Raw genomic sequence first — 14,700 nt, 5'->3', positions numbered from 1 at the left:
GTATATTTTGTGTGCTGCTGTAACACTGTAATTTCCCATTTTTTTGGGATCAATAAATATCTATCTATCTATCTATCATCTATCTATCTATCTATGTAGATATTCTACTTAGATGGGGTTGACTTCAACAAATGTTTGGACAGCATTAGGTGCTGATGAGTCTTTTAAAACTGCTTTTTGGTCATTGTGTTTCATTTCATGATTCCTTTCTCAATTAATGGTTAATTGAGATATTCCAGTTCTCCTTTTTATTCCAAATAACTGTCAACCCCTGTTTTCTAGCACAGAGGTCTTCAACAAGGGGTCCGCGACCCCTAGGGGGTCCGCAGAGGTGCTGCATGGGGGTCGCTAAAGTTTTGGTTGATTAGACAATTTTTTATATTCCCCCCCCCCCCCCTGCAATTTTTTCCACTAATTGAAATGTCTTTAAATACACATTAACATGAATTCAACACACTGTAGTAAACAGATAAACGGAGGCAGAAGATGTCTTTCAGTCATCAATGCACACATTCAGCGACACACAGGAGCTTTTTCAAGCCAGTTTGATATAACACAATTTTATACAATATATATAATTAGGGGGTCCCCGCTCCATCTTGCAATCAGTTTGGGGGTCCTTGGCCTGGAAAACATTGAAGACCCCTGTTCTAGAACATATTTTCTGTGATACCAGAGATAACGTAACATTTATAGGATTCTATAAACAAGCCATCACTCTCAGGGTTTTAATTTTTATTGAGTAAATATTTCAGTGGAAGTTAGGATGTTTTACATAATTAAATATTCATTAAGTTTTTTATTGTAGTACACCTTTAGAGCTCAGTGACTTCTCAAAGGAAAGTAATCTGCATCCAGAGATCCAGTTCAGTTGTTATTGATTAATAGCTGTCTACATTTTTTCTGATTAAAAAAAAACCTTATTAATTTCAATAACACCTCATACAGTTTATGGACTTTCTAGAGTGTTTACTCTCTTTCTCAAATTGTTTGGCCAAAACTATTATCTATCTTCCAGCCAGTTTACGTCTGCTAGGGAGATACGCTTAGAGGTGTTGGAGGTGTGCAATTTTCAGTCGCTCGCTGTGATAGCGGATGGCCTCTGCTGTGCTGGGATGCGTGTTTAGCCAACTTTGTTGGGATAGACAACGGATATTCTCCATAGGAGGGGGGCCTGCACAGCTCAGCATGGTCACACGTCTCTCCCTGCTCATTAGGGTTGAACTATAAGACTGAATCTGCACTGGCCACATCACCTTACCCAGCAATCAATCCCCCTGCAAGCCACACAAAACACACACCCAGTGCACAAACACAACCAGTGAACCAAAGCTTATGTACATAAGAGCAAGCTGTGCAGTGTCCAGGCAGGGTGTTACTCACTGTTTGCTTTGTCCCGGCTAAGTATGTGCGTGTGCGTGTGCGTGTGCGTGTGTGTGTGTGTGTGTGTTTGTGTGTATAACAGCAACATGTGTCTCACTGCGCTTTATCAGCCTGTGCACTATATTTACAAATTGTCCCTTCGTAGACAGACACATATAAGTACACACACGTTTAATCTGTTCACGCTTGAGGTCCCATATCTTGCAGAGCTACAGTTAGCTGCAAGCTTCGTGTTCTCTAGCAGCTCACAAATGTGTAGAAGAGGAAGTATTGTTGAGTAGAAAAGGTCTGTGAACGATAACATCACCTCATAACTAATCCGTAAACAAAACAAGCAAACACTTTGAAGGTAAATTCAAGGTTTTTATTGAGGAGAGGATTGAATGCAAGAGAACCAGTCAAGGAAATGAGGGCGTGGCTGGAAGGGCAGACAGGAACCACAGAAAGGACAAACTTATCTGCAGGGTGCTGCAGAACTTGATTCCAATTTAAACACATGAAAATGGCCAAGATTTAATGTTGCAGGCTTCATACGTCTCAGGTTTCCTCCAGTTTCATTGCACCACTTGCCAAGAATCATGACGTGTTCTTGAGTAAAACCTTGCAACTCTGGCTCGTCACTTATTGTGTCCATAACTAAAATGCAGCTTTACCCCATAACAAACCAGATAAATTATTTGATTATTTGATTATTATCTGTCACGTCACATGACCACCGTATACCACAGGACTGGCCGTAGCACAAAAACACAACATGATAATGACCAAAGCAAGAATGCTGCAAAGGAGGTATTAAAGTGAATTCAGGCCTGTTTAAATGCTCTTATGTTTTCCTTTTTCACTTTTTGTCTGACACAAGGATTTTTTCACAAACTAAAAGCTATTAATAAGTCTAATTCCACAGCCTGAAATAGATTTAATTGAAGATATAAGGTAGTAAGTGTAAGAGTCATTAACAGTGAATATTTGTACTATACCGTTATACATATAAGATAAAAGAAGAAACAAAAAGATTAAAAAGATTACAATTGTCAAGACCATCATCTGTGATTGATTTTGATGATAATGGCGTACTTTAATACAGACAAATAACTGGACTACACCTCAATAAAGACACACAGGCTCAAAATGTAATGGTACAAATAAATACATAACTTAATCTCCAATCACTATTGATTAGATATTTTTGTTAGTGAGCATAATTACTTCGCGCCTACAAAGACCCAGATCGGAAGAGCTCTGACCAATGGCAGTACCCAAAGAACTTGTGCATTTTATGGCAATACAACTCCGTTTAACATCCTCACCCCCATCAAGTAAAGTGCTGTAGGCCTCGCTGTGTCCATTTGAGTGGTCAAATGAGTCTCAACTGCTTGGCAGGGTTTTGCTGCTGGTCCACCTTTGAATCTGCTGCCCCCTTTCTGGGGGATCTGAGTGCCACATCTGGTCAGGTTGACATTCAAAGGAGACGCCAGGCAGCTCCTTGAGGCAGAGCATTAGCATACACTAACTCTGGGAATGCCCTTGACTAGCTGTCTGCTGAATGGGACATGAAAAGCATCAAATACCCCTGCGGACCTAATGAGAGTCAGGAATAGGTGGATTGAGACAGAAAGATGGATAGAATACAGAAGAAAAGTGTGAATGTGTGGCTGGTCAGGGCTTTAAGAAGGGTGTCCGAACAGTAGTTATATACAGTTTGAATGCCTCATTACTAGTATTCATCAAACAAATAAATTTATTTTCACAGAGCAAAGGGTTTAGGTGGGTGGGAAAAATGTCTGGAAATAGTGAGCTGAGAGATGGAGGGGATGTGTAAACCTTTTCTGACAGAAGAAGAGCAAGCAAGCGAGGGAGAGAGAGAAAGGGAGAGTGAGAGAGAGCGATAGATATGTGGGGGGAGGAGGCTGGAGTATGTGGGCGGGAAGAGAGGAAGCGAGTATCACGGAGAGAGAAAGAGACGGATGGAGAGGGAATAGTGAGCTGCACGCTTGCCAGAGCTGTTGACTGGGTGTTTGAGTGTGTGATCGAGAGTGCTTCTTGAGCCGTTGTGTGAAAAAAAGGGGACATTGCTTTTAAAGCCTTTTTCTTTTTCTTTTCTTTCTTCTTAAAGTGCCACAGTGAGCTCCCTCAGCAAAAGCAGAACTTGACTAAACCCCATTTCCTGGGATTGTTAAGAGGACCCAGGGAGGACAGCCTGCTGCCAGGTAAGAGACAAAAAATCTAGAGTATAGCAGTTTGGAGATGATGATAACGTGGTCACAGAATTGAATGGCATTAGAGCTCTTTTTTGCTTTGTTTCTTTGAAATGAATGTGTGTCACGCCTGGTTGACATGCTGGTTTTGGTGTGTGTGTGTGTGTGTGTGTGTGTGTGTGCGTGCGTGCGTGTGTGTATGTATGTGTGTTTGTGTGTGTGCACGCATGGCTGGAGTCATAGGACACTATAATGTGGGACACTATAACTTAACTATAAAGTTAGGTCATACAGAGCGGGAGGAGGAAGATGATGATGAGGAGGTGTAGTGTCTGCCGACAGATGTCAGGGCATGTCACATTTACAATGACAGAGATTACCGAAAGGGGAAGAAAACTCACATTTCAAAGATCAGATCAAATTAGGATAAACTGGAAAGAGTGGAAAGAGTGGAAAGACTTTTTTCTGTCTTGTTGTTTTGCAACAGTTCTTTTTTCGCCCTCAAATAGTGTGTTGTTAAATTTTCTACTAGAGATCGAAGTTCCCATTTCAACACAAGTAATCCGTTTTTCTGTGTGGTTCATATTTTGTACTGTATGCCTGAACACTGGTCACGATATTTTAGTTTGTGAGAAATTTGTGTTTGTCTACATTTGTGAGCGGGACGTGGCTGAATGTGGCTCTACAGCTGATGGGATCCATGGCATTAGTGACAGGCTGGGATAAGCACACTCCCACGGGTCCCACGACCACAAGGGTTAGGCCGAGCTCCAGATCAACGGCTGCTCCTCAGGCTCAGCTTGGCCATGGTGACAGCAGTACAGTCCGCGGAGACAGCTATTCCCCTATAGAATAAAGAAAAAAACATGCCGTATTTAGCAGTTCTATCTATAGTATGGTAGTGTGGCGTCCGAACCCATGGCTTGCTTTCTTTGTCATTTAATGAGAAGTAATACTTTAATCAAATCAGTGCATTGCCATCCCTGCTGTTTGTCATTTCCTCTTTGTCATTCCTTATCTATCGTTATCCCCAGATTTAACTGAATTTAACTAGTCAATCTCTCTTCCTTCCAATCCCTCCCTCCTTTCATGCATGCTGACGTACAGTACAACTATTAAACAAAAAGATCCGAGAGCTGGAGGCTGAACCAAAGCTTCTTTGTTCTTATTAACATTTTCTTTTACAAACATGAAAGAGGTGAAGGTTGCTAGATTTTGGAGCTTCAAATAGCCATTGTCTATTTAATTTTATTGTCTCATACTGAAACAAGCCATGAAAGCCAACACGTGGCTCTAGTCTTTTCAAACGCAAAACTAATTCAGTTGGATTTCAGTTCCATTTTGACTTCATTTTCCCACCACCTTTCGGATCCTTTATTCTCCTGCAAGGTCTATTAAATCCCATTCACCTCCACTGCACCTTTTTTGTTCCATGGAAAAGGGATTTATAAGTACATCCCATCATAAACCTGAACAATCTGCTCACATTCCATATTGTTGCCATTACATTTACGTTTAAAGTCGTTTACAGAAGCATATTTAAGTAATTCTTTATAAGGACAACTGAATCATTTCCTTGCAAAAATATTGGGCCCACTGGCATTGTTATTTGCTTTAAAAACCACTGTGTACTGCATGTGTGTGTCCATGGTGTATGTTTATCCAGCTGTGAGATCTTCCATTGCATCAATAGTTAACGAGCGGCTATAGCACTCATTCTCACGGCCCATTCCCACAGTGTTTGTTTATCTAGAGACTGAAAAGCCTTTTGTGACACGTACAGTACTGTGGTGTACTGTACCATTATGAAACTTAACCACAGCTCAGCCGGAGGTGGACTTGGATCTAGGCAAAGTTTGACCTTCACACAACCTTGCAGTGTTACAGTGGGTGTTTGGTTAGTTATTAAGGGGTGGCAACATTTGAGAGTAATGACTTGCCTCATGAATCTTATTTAGAAGGAGAACGAGAGAGAGAGAGAAACATAAAACTGTAATTAAATCTGTTTAATTTGTTCCCCAAAAAGAATATTATTTGTACATGCTTTACTTGTATGAGGGTGTTAGTGTGTGCAATACTTCTGACCGGATCACTCCATCCGTTGACATTACAATTTTCTTTGCCCAGAGCGTCAATCGGCTCCTTTCGGTCCACTGGATACAGTGTGCTCTCTCCGTGACTCATTGCCTCATCCACTCTGATTGGCTGGCTTTTCTACTCCAGGGAAAGACAGGGCGGAGAGGGGTCGGCCTCTCATAAGCAGGGATCAGCCGTTCTTTTTACACAACATCCCACTGAATGCACATTCCCAATGTGTTGGACTGAATGTTAAAACACAGGCATGAAGTTCAGGTAGAAAGGACAGGAAATGCTCTTAATTGCTAGAAGACTCACTTTTGTGTTACAAATGCAACTGGCTGCCTAAGACACAAATTTGAGCAAAACAAGTTCCTGAGATCATTCTCTTCAAAATTGGCAATATTCCATGGTGCCCCAACCTCAGTCATGTTTTATATCCATCTAAGGGGTGTATTTAGGCCGCCAGCACCCCCATCCCTTTGTAGATGACGCTGTCACATGTGACAGCTCTGAAGCAAACAGGGCGTGGAGCTCCCTGCCTGCTGAGACTCTGGCTTGTTTGTCTATTACAGACAGACCTGGCTGATACGATGCCCGTGCTGCTCCACCCAGTAACCCAGCCAGCAAAAATGTTTTTTTTCCCCCTCTGTTGAAAGAGCCTCTGTGCTTTGGCCATGCAGCGCTGATTCAGGACCACAGGAAAAGCTCCTGCACAAAGGGAAAGCGATGGAAACAAGGCAGAGGAGGGTGACATTTCAGCACCACCTCTTGTGGACAGCACCAATAGTCAGGATAGTCAGGATAGTTCAGGATCAGGCAGAAATGGAGACTTCAGAAATTACCACAAATATAACGAGACATACTGCATGTGCATAGTTGTCTTGTATGTAAAGAATATTCATATATTTATTATATTAAATGCATAGGTAACTGACAGGCTTTACATTTTGGTTGTAGAAGGCACTGTAGCAAAGAATCAGTCGCAGCAGTGTGTGAAAATGTATTAGCTTCAATCTATTTGTGTTTATTAACCAGTACTGAGTGTTCCTTAAGTCCACATTGCTTAGCCTGGCTAAACAATTACAACAGTTGGCTAACAAACAAGGTGTGAGCTTTTTTTGCCACAGCGCGTAGCGCAGTTATTTTAGCAGCTAAGAATGTTTATGTATAACATTCTTACATATTTAGAAAAATATAACCTATCAGGGTGAGAATGATAAAGTCCTGGACTTATTTCAACTGTTGTCCCAGGTGTTCCAGGCAGAGAAAGACGTTTAATCTGTAGATATAGATATATTAGATTCATTAGAAAAGAAGGAAAGAATTATAGACGTAAATCATGCAAACACACAAAGAATAACACTTTTTTGAGAAAGCAGACATGGGAAAAGGTATGAAATACCTAAAAAACAAATTGTATCATAAAAAAATTCCATTTTAGTACATATTTTTGTAACTTGAAGATTCAAATATTATATCCATGGTACAATTCTATTGTATCCTCGTATTCATGGCTAATAATTGTGAATATAAACTTCTATGTCTACAATCTAGATAGTTAAGGTTTCGGGACCTGTTACATTGGCAATGTGTAGGAAACTATGGACTCATTTCTATTCTCATACTCTTATATTTATGTCAGCTATGTGAAATGAACATGATATTTTTGCATCTAGGCTCTGTTCTCGTCACTCCCTAAAGGAAATCAGAGCGGGGGGGAGTCGGGGGAATGTGATGATACGAATTTTCTTAAAGTAGATGTAGTTGTCTGTTACATTTGTGATTTATCCTTATATTTAAAAACTGCTATATTTCAGTAAAACCACCACTACCTAATGGGAACTTTAGATAGAAAACGCACCCCTTGGGCTCTCTCACTCAGCATTTGATGACATTGCAGATTGGCATATTAATTCTCTTGGTGCACGACAAAAAATCTGTAGCCTTTCCCTGCTGAGCATTAGTGCATCATACCTAAGACAAACACTATCTCCCATAGCAACATGCTTCACACTACAAATCATTGTGATTAATCTGCTTTGAATGTAATAAAGGGGATGTATGCGTCAGTTTTGGCTTGGCTGATCCTTTTTTATTGATTTGATTGCATGCTATGTATATTTACAGTGTATATATATATATATATGTATATATATATATATATATATACAGTATATATATATATAAGAGCAAAGAATTTTAAAAACACAGCCCCATGATTCAGATTTACTGTATACAGTAATTACACTTGTCAATACAATAACGTATTTAAAATGACTAGGGCTTTGTCATAAATGAATTAGATGTAGCTTACATCTCATGTACGAAAACGGTTAAACACAGTAAGAGGGTGCGAAATCATACATGAAAACGGTTTATTTCTATAAGGGCTGTTCACTTTAGTCTTGCTCTCTGATCTTTGGTGATGCCGCTCACAGGAAATGTTGGATGTGCCCACTCAGAGCCTGGTTGCTGCATTGCTGATACACTAAGAGAAACTGGAAAGATAAGAGACACTTGTGCTCGTGCATTTACCTTCAAAAACACATTCACACAAATATGCAAACATGGTCTCAGCATGACATTGATTTTTTTGCCTCGGTGCAAGTACAGAGGATCTCCGGCCCCCTCCTCCTCCCTGCAACCCAACAATAAAACAAACATTAAAAGCGGCACAAGTCTTGTCCTAAGGCTTCTTTTATCACCAGTGGACAGCAAACCACATGTCACTCCTCTCTCTCTCTTCTGAACCCCCATAGACATGCCCCCTAATTGAGACAGCTAATAACTAAGCAGGGTCATTTGTATATGTATGCATTAGCATAATTGAATAGGCATGAGTTAAGTGTTTTCCACTGGTGTGTTAATAACACAGTCTGTAAAAAGGGCAAACACATCCTGTTTTTGTTTGGCTCGGCACTGTCATGAACTGGGAGGCATCCATCCATTCAGTCCCATTTGCGCTGCCTAGCTGCTTTTTCCTCGTCAACTGTCGGCATAATAAAACTAAGGTGTGGTCATTTTTCTCTCATCTGAGATGTTATTGTCCTTGTAGGCTGTGTGTTGGCCAGAGCTGATAAACTGGGGACTGTCCCAGTGTGAAACCAGGGCATGTGTGGCAGGTTAGACAGCATGCTTTTTATGTCGAGCGGACAGTGCTAGATGGTTCACGCATGTGCGTCCGCTTCCGACCTAAACAAAGGCCAACTCTGGAACGTAGTTGGTTCCTCATCAAGTCTACACTCTATCAATAAACCCTGCTTCTAGCAGAGGAGCCCTGAAGTCGGGCAACAGAAACACTAATGGCACATGAAGAGAGAGTTGATGTGAATTGGGCTAAAAGTGGAAAAAAGGAATGAGGTTGGGTTTGGGGATTGAACGAGGATATATTTCCCATCTCGGTGCGCTGCGGCTGTCGTCCTTGTCACTGCGCTGTGTAAATCAGTGTGCTGTCTGCTGCGATCCGAGCAGAAGAGAAGAGCTATTTTTTTATTACTACATCTGTGACTCCACAGAAGGCTGCATATTTACCAGATACCTCTATTTACAGAAAGGAAAGGGGGAAACGCTGATAGCGCCAACAAAGGGAAAATTCTTTCCAGCACTGCTTCATAGGTTACTGAAAGGTAAAAGAAAACTTGAGAGTAGCACACTTCAAACATATTTAATTGTAATTTCATATTGACAATATGGAAGAAAGGTAAGGAAAAAGGGAAAAAAATAAGGATGAAAGAAAATGTTTTTTAGAAATAGGTTTATCATCATCCCTCATATTGCGTCATGGTTCAGAAAATAATTACATATTCTGCTTAAACTATCCTATTTGTCATCATCAATTATCCAATTGATTGCTTTGCTTCACCTGGTTTGATGTGCTTCAGCTTCATAAATCAGTGATGGAAAATGTTCAACCCTCAACCCTATCAAAGCTCAAATTAATGAAGAGACAATCCTTCCTTAATCAGAAAAATTGTCATCAGAAAATATCCTGGATTTTGATATAATCAGAGCAAAGTGCAAATGTAGATTATTATAAGACAAGAAGAGCATGCAAGGATAACTGTAACATAAATGTTATACTGTGTCTATCTTAAAGGTCACATATTATAAAAAGTAAAAGTTCCATCTCTTTTTTATTATAAGGCAGGTGCTATATAAATACTTTGAAAGTATCAAAAACACACTCAGAAACTTTGCCTTTTAAACAAGCCGTCAGGATTTCCGTACGGTTGTGATGTCACAACTACACCATGTAGTATAGGTTGAAAGTGCTGCTACACACGTCATTCCTCGGCTGCAATGACCAAGCACAGTCACTGGGAGCACAGATGCGGAAGACCCAGAAGCACTGACCGTTAAGAGTAGACTTGGCTTTTTGGGGAGGGGGGCTTAAAGACACAGAGCTAACACAGAGTGATTCAGATAGAGGGTGAATTCAGACAGAAAGTATATTAAAAATAATTATATGAAAAAAACATTTTTTCTTCTTCATTTATTTATTCATTTTTACATTAAAGCATGTAAACATTTTCCACTAGAAACCAAAAATACAAATATGAACCTGAGCATGATATGGGACCTTAAAAAAAGAGAGCTTGCATGGGAATATAAACCCATTACCATGCCCGTGGGATGCTTGCACTTTGTAGACTTTGTTGTACTACTGACTGACAACTACATAGACTGACAACACTGCTGATCAGTACAGCATTGCATACATTGCGGCAACTTGTACTATAAAAACGTACATGTAATTGCTATGTTAGCCTTGACATGTCATCCTAAGACCGTTGGATGATTGGTTTCTGAATAAATAATGTCACTTTGTTTGCATGAACCTGTGTGGACCTACACTCTTTTGTTTGAATGTATGAATCTGACCACATCCACAATAATGAAGACATAAAATACTGAATTACCAGGAACAAAAAGAAATATACAATTATATAGATAAAGAATTGTGTGGAGATCCCAGACCCTGGCCCACCAGGAGTCTGTTACTGTGCACAGTGCCTGTTAACTGACCTTCCTTTTTGGTGAACAAAAACCTTTTAGGCTTATCCCACCTCCTCTCCTGTTGGTTACTGTTGATTAAAATCTTTGATTTTCCCATTGCCACCCACTGAAACAACAAGGACAAAAGCCTTTGTGCTCATGCTGCAGGTTTTTCTAAAAAAAAAATTGGATTTCCAGCAGTTGTCTTCTATTTACCAGGGTCAGTGTTGTCACAATCTCTCTGTAACCTTTCAGTCAATCCCGGTTTACTGCAATTAAAGGATCCATTATGTTAAAAGGCTGTCATGGGAGGTAAAAAGCCAGGGGGTTATCTTCAAATCAGGCAGTTTCCCCAAACTCTGCACTTTGATGCATCAACATGCCCTGAAGGAGAGCAGGCTGCGGTAAATGGAGGGTAATCACTGATCTTAGATGTCCACTTGGGAGTATATTATCAGATACCCTATTGAGGAGGTCCACTATGGGTGAAACAGATCCCATTACAGATGTGACTCACTGGGCTTATGGTTGCAGTGGACAGACATATATATACACACCCAAATGAAGGCTGCATTCATGTGCAAAATTGGGATGTATGCTGTCATGATGCATTTGCTGAGGGAGAAAGAAGCAGCATTGCAGATACATTTCAAAGCTTTTTCGAGTTTCTTCCTCTTCCTGCAGAGTGCAGAGAAGAAATAGAAAGGCGAGCGGGTCATGCAAAGTGCTTCTGTGTGTGTGTGTGTGTGTGTGTACATTCACCTTTTTCCCCGCATTAGTTTGGTGAGGACTTGCACAAAAGACAGGTTTGAAAAGCTTGGTGAAATGCAATCAGTGCCTTTGCATGTCCTTTGAAAAGTGTCCCCACCCCACCAAAAAATAAAATAACACAAGCACATTGTTACTATTTCGAGAAAGCCAGGATGATGCGAGCAGAAAAATGAAATGTGAAATGTTTGGGCAGAGTGCAGTAATACTTACTCTTCATTTTCTTTATCTCTTGCTTTCTTATGTCTCGATCCAGTTTCTCATCACTTCCTCTCAGACAAAAGGGGAAAGGTGTGTGTGTGTGTGTGTGTGTGTCTGTCTGTCTGTCTGTCTGTCTGTGTGTGTGTGTGTGTGTGTGTGTGTGTGTGTGTGTGTGTGTGTGTGTGTGTGTGTGTGTGTGCACGCGTGTTAGGGGAAGATTTAGCAATGTGTGAGATTACTGTGATTAACGGGACCACATTGAGCTCATGCATTATTCATCTGTCATCACCTTCACCCACTGCCAAAAGTTGTGACTGATTTTTTTTTTTTTTTGTTTGTGGGGGGGAAGAGTTGTTACTGGAAATTGGAAGCCAAAGGAAAGAAAAATCAAGATCCCAGGAAGTTTACTGGCAAAGTTGAGAGAGAATGTGTTAACCACATTACTGTTTCAGAACAACACAGATTTCAAAATGATATTACTAATCCTTATTACTAAAGAAATGTGTCCTCCACATAATAAAGGTTTTCTCTTTTCTCCTAACCCAGCCTCCCTCTCCTTCCCGTAGCTGTGCCATAACTGTCAGTACAAATAACCTCTCTGGCTCCTGATACGATAAACCCCCTGGAGAAACAAATTACCCAGGATGCACAGAGAGGGAGACCGAGCATAGTTCCCACAGAAAACGAGCTGCTGGATTATGGTGGCTTGAGTTTGACATTCACTAACTACTCTGAGCTAATTTACAGATTCCACCAATAGTCACCAATGGTCAGAGTTTAACATTGGTACTAACACATCTGTAGGGAGTGAGTGCACGGGCCGAGATAAACTACTTTTACTGTCTACGACTGCAGATTGGTATTTTGATGTATTTTCCTTTTAAAAAAGAAATCTTTCTGTTCATCCTAGCGCTAAGCTGATTCTTGTTACAGTACAACGGCATCTTCATTTAGTTACTACTCTTTAAATACAGTATTTTGATAAATGGAGCCTGATTATTCTCTGATTATTCTTATTTGTTTCTTAACGTCTCATGTGTATTCACTCAGGATTTATTTAGTTCTGAAACAGTAAGTCAAAAACCAGAAAGTGAACCTGAGACTTTATTTTATAATTGATTAGATTCTTTCTCAGGAAAATATTTGATAGTTGTCAAATGTGAATGCTTTTTTTCTGTTTTGTATCAATTTAAATTGAATATCTAATAGGCTTTGGATTTTTGGAAGATGTCAACTTGACCTCTGGAAAAGAGTGACGGGCATTTACGCTATATACTTGGCTGCAAATATTCCCCAACACATGCTATTTACTCCTGTTGAGTAAAAGCTGTTGTAGGAAACTACTAAACCTTGTTTGGAAATGAAACTTTATCTTTGTGACCCGAAAGATAAAAAAAGTCAGGAAAAACATGGGGTTCAGTGTTGAGAGATGGACACATTGTTGGTTTTGGTCTTTTATTGGGATTTGTTGACAATAGGTAATATTGCCAGCCTTATCCTTTATGATTATTGTACTATCAGAAGCAGTATCAGAGATCATTCACAAATTATTCTATTCACAGATAATTAAAAGTATTAATTGTCGTTCATCACTAATAGCACCAATTGTTATGCTGTCCAATTTCCAAAAGGTCCAGGAGATAGAAATTGCTACTGCATACTGGTCTATGTATTAAATATGTGTATGTATTATAAGTGACAGAAATGTATACAACGCAGACACCGACAAGAAAAAGTGAATGAGCTCAATGTTTACAACGGCTCTGTAATTGGAAAAAGAAAGTGAAGTCAGTCATGTTATTTTTTTCCATGTTTTCTCTGTCTGGACAAGAAAGTGTTGGAGCTGAAGGTTTAAGAGCTTTTAGTGAGCTGGATTACGCCCTTTTGAGGCACTCTTTTATATATATTTTTTTTTCCTGAATGTGCCAGTCAGATCAGCGACAGTGTCTAACGTCAGGTTCTCTCCTGCGCACATCTTTTACCCCACCCACCTTTTCCCCTTTAGTCCATCAATCAATCCAGCCTTGCATCACGCTCCAGTAAGCTTGACTGGCACTAAGGAGGTATTCTAACCTTAGAGCGCAGTGTGTGGTGTCTGCCAATTCATATTCTTACATCCATATATTTCTGTCTTCTTTATATGTCTTTACAAAACCATGTAGCTTCAAATGGCAGCAAACTGGTCAGCATCACACTCTGTGGTTCTCAGAGATTTATCTCATTCTGTGACTTGCTTTTACCAACTCCTGCTCCTTCACAAGGCCATGAGGCCGGCCACTTCTGCTGGTCAAGGACCTTCCTTCTGTGGGCCATTATGGCTCTTAAAATGCCTACCTCCTCCGTGCTTTTAATGTTCACCAGTCTCCCCGTATTGATTTCCGCATTGATCCCATTCAACCTGTTTGTTCCTGAACTTCCAAAAAATATCCTATCATGTCTGTGTGCACATTATTATACCACTCACACAGTATCTGAGCTGCATCCTCTTTTGTGTCAGCATGATGAGTGGTGACAGCGCTCGGAGTCATGTCTTTTGTTAGTGTGCGCGGGCATATTGTGCGTTGCTGTGTTTACCAGAGTGAGTCGGGAGCTGTTTGTGGCCCCAAGGCAGAGCTGTGCAGGCGGGTGGGTTTTGAGGGTTCAGGGTCTACCCTGAGTTGCATTTCCAAACCATCAGGCAGAGTATTGCTCTGCACTGAATGACTGACTTGGAAATTCACTGTCCTTTTAATGATTAAATGCATCATGTTGTGATTTTCTCTGGCAGTGTCGTGTACGCTTTAACAATTTCTGCCTTTTCTCTCGCTCGGCAATAATGGATGGTTGTGTCCATAACTGATGTTTTTTTCTAACCCAAGTGGTAATTAGCGATTCTGACAACACAGTGTGGAAATCTAAACTAGATCACTTTCAGACATAGTCTGTTTATTTCAATTTATAAACAAGGAATGTCATGAGAGGGAAACAAACAGGATGACCATCCACATTCATAAAGTGGTATAAATTAGAGCTGTGACGGGCTCTAATTAAGTCTCGAGCCACACCGGATTAATAATACACCTGTTTTGTCAAGGAAATG

At 40.3% G+C, this 14,700-nt stretch overlaps 1 protein-coding gene across 4 annotated transcripts in view; it reads left to right on the top strand.

Moving 5' to 3' along the window:
• The window catches only part of syt1a (synaptotagmin Ia), a 165,752-nt gene that overhangs the window by 72,740 nt on the left and 78,312 nt on the right, over positions 1–14,700 (top strand). For 3 of the 4 annotated variants that reach the window (XM_034863584.1, XM_034863583.1, XM_034863586.1), the window contains one exon: positions 3,497–3,590. The exons of the other annotated variant lie outside the window; for it this stretch is intronic. The gene's annotated coding sequence lies outside the window, so the exon portion shown is untranslated. The remainder of the gene's footprint in view (positions 1–3,496; positions 3,591–14,700) is intronic. 4 annotated transcript variants of the gene reach the window in all.

The sequence above is a fragment of the Etheostoma cragini genome, chromosome 23, assembly GCF_013103735.1.
Source record: "Etheostoma cragini isolate CJK2018 chromosome 23, CSU_Ecrag_1.0, whole genome shotgun sequence".
NCBI lineage: Eukaryota > Metazoa > Chordata > Actinopteri > Perciformes > Percidae > Etheostoma > Etheostoma cragini.
Note: the sequence above shows the minus strand (reverse complement) of the source record. Positions and strands in the feature narration are given on the sequence as shown.